Consider the following 5,746-nt stretch of genomic DNA (forward strand, 5'->3'; position numbering starts at 1 on the left):
GCGGCTGCGTCCTCATGACGTCATGCCGCTCCGGCTTTAGCTCCGCCCACTCCAGCACAGGTGAGCTCCCCCCCTCTTGCGAGCACTGCGCCTGCGCGCCTTTCCCCGCGCGCTGCAGGCTGGAGTTACCTTGTCCTTGGCTGGCCGGGTTTCACAAAGTGAGGACCCTTAGGAGCACGTGCTTGGCGACCTTGCACCTCGTTGCCCTGCCTCGCCGTAGGAGCAGTTGGCGAGAGGCTTAACTGAAGAATTTACATCTTCATCCTTTTTCCTTCCAACTTTGGAACTGAACTGGGGACTATGTGTGAGCCCAGGAAAGACGGAAACCGTATCCTATATGAGATGCCCAGCAGAGCATGCAGTTGTTTCCTGAGTAGCTAGTGTGTACAAGGTCCTGTGCAGGCTTCTCCCAGCTCAGTTCACTTCACACCGTGTGGCCCAGTTAATTTCCCTTAAAGGACACGTCCGATGGCTTTACAGTAGTGACTTGGCGCTCAGGTACGGAGGAGCCAAGCACTGGACCGGACTGAGCTCTTTTTAGACATTATCTAGTCCTCCTCCAACAACCCTATTAGGGTTGTTGCCATTTTACAGATGGGGAATCTCAGACGTGTTAAGGAACTTCTTAGGAACACGCAGCTAAGAAGCAACTGGGAGCGGGAATTTGAAGCTTATGTGTCATCTGACCCCAGCACCCCAACCATACCACACCCACCTTGGTCTGCATTTCCTGGTCTCGTCCTCTGCCATCTTTCAGCTGCCTTTAACTTTGGCCAACTGAACCCCTCCATTGTTACCCTCAAATGCCCCTGGCACTCAAATGTCTGTATCCCTTCCTTGAGTTCCCCAGCTGGAAGTAATCACTTCCCTCTTCAAGCAGCCACACAGCTTTATCTGCACCTTTCTCCATGATCTCCTTTCAGAAAGACAGGCCCACCCCTCCAGCCAGGACTCAGCTGTGCTCCAGGGTCCAACTCTTATTTCCTTGGGGCTTTGCTCTAACAGGCCTGAAATCTTGACTCTCATTAACTCTTAATCATCATTTTTAGAGACAAAATTCATGGCAATTTTCTCCTTTAGCCTAACTTTACCCCCTCTTTCCTACCTGATTTGGAAGACTCACTGTAAAGTGCTCTCTACTGCTGCTTCCTCGCCCAGTTCACTCTTCACTGCACTGTAGTCCTGCTCCCCTCCATATTACTTGGCTCACCTGTGACATCCTAGCTGCTAAATCCAATGGACACTTCCCAGGCCTCCTTGCAGGTGACCTCGGAAGCACTGGACTGTCTTTCCTTCTTGGCACCATTGTCCACCTTAGCTTTCATGACACCATCCTCTCCTTCTCTCTTTCCTACCTTCAAGGTCTCCTTAGGGCTTTTCTTCCTACCCCTCAAGGTAGGGGCTCCTTTTGCCACCCTTCTTCTGACTCCAGACACTCCCTGAGGATCTCATTCACTCTTGTGGCTTCTGTCGACTAATGTTTCCCGTGTCTATGTCTCCAGCACCTGAAGCAGTACCTGGCACATGGTAGGCATTCTGTTAAGAAGGGTTGCAAGATGTTACCATTGGGGGGTAGTCTGTGGGATCTCCCTGTGTTAGTTCTTATAACTATGTATAAATTGACAACTGTCCCAAAATTAAATGCTTACCCTATGTAGGTATTTTTCTTACAACTCCCTGCTTTAGTTGACTTTGTCAATTACCTGCATGCGCCAGTCCCAACATGAGTAAGGTAGGAGGGCTTCTTCTCGGATGAGTTGCTTGGTTGGTTTTTCCAGCTGTAAAATGGGGATAACCATAGTGGTAATCTCAGTGTGGGGCTGTGATGAAAATTAAATGAGCTAAAGTATGTAAATTCCTGGCATGTTATAAGTGTTCAAAAATTGTTAGCAATCATTGTGATTTTTATTTTTACTCAAAGCCCTACCACCACCACCCCTAGCCCAAAAATCAGACAAGAATCCACGAAAGGTCAAAATGTAGAAAGATCCAATTCCCACACATATCACTAAGCTACATACAGAAATCCACTCACCACCCCTTAGAGAAATTGACTTAGCTTTGTGGCTGGGCCAGGCGCATCTGCTGGACTCTGCCTCTCCTCCCTTAGGATGGGTCTTTTCCCTGAAGGCTCCTGGGTCTCTCATGCAGATAGCTTCTGAAGGCCCCTCTTCTTCGTTTCCTAACCTGGCCTCAGGTCTGAATTCCAGGGTAGGCCATCACCACTCCCCACCCACTTCTATCCCCCACCCTGCCCACCCCTCTGTATCTTTCTCAGACCACTCCCTTGCTGGATAGTTTCAGTGGCACCCTGTGACCTCCAGGATAAAACCAAAGCCTGGTGTATTCAACTCTGGCAGTTCCCAGATGTGTCACACCTTCTCCCATTACTGCACCTTTCTACTCCCACCTTCTTTTTTTTTAGATGGAGTTTTGCTCTTGTTGCCCAGGCTGGAGTGCAATGGAGAAATCTTGGCTCACTGCAACTTTTGCCTCCCAGGTTCAAGCGATTCTTCCACCTCAGTCTCCCAAGTAGCTGGGATTACAAGCATGAACCACCACCCCTGGCTAATTTTTTGTATTGAGTAGAGATGGAGTTTCACCATGTTGGTTAAGCTGGTCTCAAACTCCTTACCTCAGGTGATCCACCCACCTCCACCCCCCAAAGTGCTGGGATTACAGATGTGAGCCACTGCGCCCGGCCCCACATTCTTTAGTTGGCCAACTCTTATTCTTCCTCCAAAAATTTAGCTCAGATCTCACCCCTGAAGAAAGACTTCTCTGACACCTTCCCCATCAGCAGCCACTGTGTGGATTAGGTGCCTTTCTGATTTGGCTCTGTGGGACTGCCCCACCCCAGCACTTGGTGGCTCCTCCTCTCTCTAGACAGTGAGAGTCCTGAGGGAACTGACTGTAATTTCTGTGTGTCCAGCATCTAGCACAAACGAGGTACCAACAAATGTTCCTTGAATGAGTGCATGCGTGTCAATTTCCTCTTGCAGCACAGAATTCACATCTCTTTCAACAAAAGCCCCAGAACAATGCCCATTTCTTTTTTATTTTTCTTCTCTTTATTTTTTTTATTGTAATTTTATTTTATTTTTGAGATAGGGTCTTGTTCTGCTGCACAGGCTGCAGTGCAATGGTGCAATCACCGCTCACTCTAACTCCTTGGCTCAAACAATCCTCCTGCCTCAGCCTCCAGAGGAGCTGGGACTACAGGCACACACCACCACACACAGCTATTTAATTTTTTTTTTTTTTTTTTTTTTGGAGATGGAGTCTCACTCTGTCACCAGGCTGGAGTGCGGTGGCACAATCTCGGCTCAATGCAACCTCCGCCTCCCAGGTTCAAGCGATTCTCCTGCCTCAGTCTCCCAAGTAGCTGGTACTGCAGGCACACGCCACCACGCCTGGCTAATTTTTGTATAGTAGAGATGGGGTTTCACCATGTTGGCCAGGATGGTCTTGATCTCTTGACCTCATGATCCGCCTGCCTCAGCCTCCCAAAGGGCAGGGATTACAGGCGTGAGCCACCATGCCGGGCCAATTTTTTTTGTTTTGTTTTGTTTTGTTTTTGGTAGAATGAGGTGTCGCTATGTTGCCCAGGCTGGTCATGAATCATTTCTTAAAACAATGACTGTGAAACCACCAAGAATGAACTGGACAGAAATTCTGCCCTCTATGAACTCTTAGTTCAACAGGGGACGCTGACTTGACTAAGCCATGATACAAAGCAGGGGATCCTATTCTAACAGTAGGAGCAGAGAGAAGAGGCAGACTTAATCTGAATAAGAGGATGGGGAAAGTTTTCTGTTCAACAATGTAGTATTTAAGCTAAGGAGTCCCCACCCTTCTTAAGAAGAATACATTTTTTTTTCTTTAACGTCCTGAGTACCGATCAGGCACAGTGGCTCACACGTGTAATCCCAGCACTTTGGGAGGCTGAGGTGGGCAGATCACCTGAGGTCAAGAGTTCGAGACCAGCCTGGCCAACAAGGTGAAACCCCATCTCTACTAAAAATATAAAACTAGGCCAGGCACAGTGGCTCATGCCTGTAATCCCAGCAATTTGGGAGGCCAAGGGAGGCGAATCACAAGGTCAAGAGACCTCGACCATTCTGGCTAACACAGTGAAACCTGGTCTCTACTAAAAATACAAAAAAACTAGCCGGGTGTGGTGGCGGGCGTCTGTAGTCCCAGCTACTTGGGAGGCTGAGGCCGGAGAATGGCATGAACCCCGGAGGCGGAGCTTGCAGTGAGCCGAGATCGCGCCACTGCACTCCAGCCTGGGCAACAGAGCTAGACTTGGTCTCAAAATAAATAAATAAATAAAAATAAAAATTAGCTGAGCATGGTGACACATGCCTGTAATCCCAGCTACTTAGGAGGCTGAGACAGGAGAATTGCTTGAACCCAGGAGGCAGGGGTTGCAGTGAGCCGAGATCGTGCCACTGCACTCCAGGCTGGGCGACAGAGCAAGACTCCGTCTCAAAAAAAAAATAATAATATATATATCCTAAGTACCTGAAATTCTCCCACTGGTAATTTACTCCAAATAAACTAAAATTAAAACTAAATTTTAGTTTATTTGCAATTCCTCCTCCTTGGCCTCAGGCTGACAGTGGAGAGTAGTAGTATTTGTTTTCTCTTCCAGCAGCTATAGAATTGAGGGATATTATTCAAGAACTTCTAGACATTATTTGGAGGGAATATTGGAGGATACAAGAAGGCTCTAAAAACCAGAAAGGGACAATGGTCATGGCCAGTATCAATGAACAAAGGCCTCCCCTTATAATTAAGAGACAGACCAGCTTGACTGTGCTCTCTCGAGTCTAATTCTGATTTTTCCATAATCAAATTCTAGTTCCTTCTTTCCCTCCTCCAGCATTCTGCCTCAACTCCTGGTGCTACTGATGTTTTCCCCTGGATAGCAGACAGGTGGAAGAGACTAAGGGAGAAAATTAAATAATCACTGAGGATAATAACTTACCTTGACATTTTGCAGAGGTTAGTATTTACATCAACAAGCAAGTAGTGTTTATGGCCCACATGCTTGACTTACAAACCTCACTGTGGCCCTTGGAGAAATACTAGGTGGAAATGCTGAGAACAGGCTGGAGAAATGAGGCAAGAGAGAAGGGACTGTCTAAGCATGCCTCTTCCACCAGATGGCTCCCTTGCCCACTCTTATGGAGAAATATGGCGTTTCAGAAGCATCTCTTTCAACTTCAAGTTTCTGGCTTTAAGCTCTTGTGCCAGCCTCAATGCACTTCTCACCATTTCCACACTATGCTAGATATTTTCATGCTTCTAGCTGCATTAGTTATCTCTTGCTGTGTAGTGAAGTATTTCAAAACTTAATGACTTAATAAAACAACAATAAGCATGTATTATCTCACAGTTTTTTGGGTTCTGGGTGTTTTTAGTCAAAATCAAGAGCAGCTTGGTGATGGTTTTGGCTCGGGCACTTTCATAAGGTTGCAGTCACATGTTGGCCAAGGCTGCAATCATCTGAAGGCTTAGTGGGGCTGGAGGATCAGCTCCCAGGGTGGCTTCCTCACAGGGCTGACAAGGTGATGCTGGCACTCTCTCACAGTGACAAGATGGCAGAGGTGCCAGGTCCTCTTGCTTGGGGCTCTCCTGAGGGCTTCTTGAATGTCCTCCTGACATGGCGAATGCCTTAACCCAGAATAAGAGATCCACCATGGAGCCAGGAAGGAAGCCAAAGGTCTCTTCTGATGCA

The sequence above is a fragment of the Papio anubis genome, chromosome 11, assembly GCF_008728515.1.
Source record: "Papio anubis isolate 15944 chromosome 11, Panubis1.0, whole genome shotgun sequence".
In the NCBI taxonomy this organism is placed as follows: Eukaryota; Metazoa; Chordata; class Mammalia; order Primates; family Cercopithecidae; genus Papio; species Papio anubis.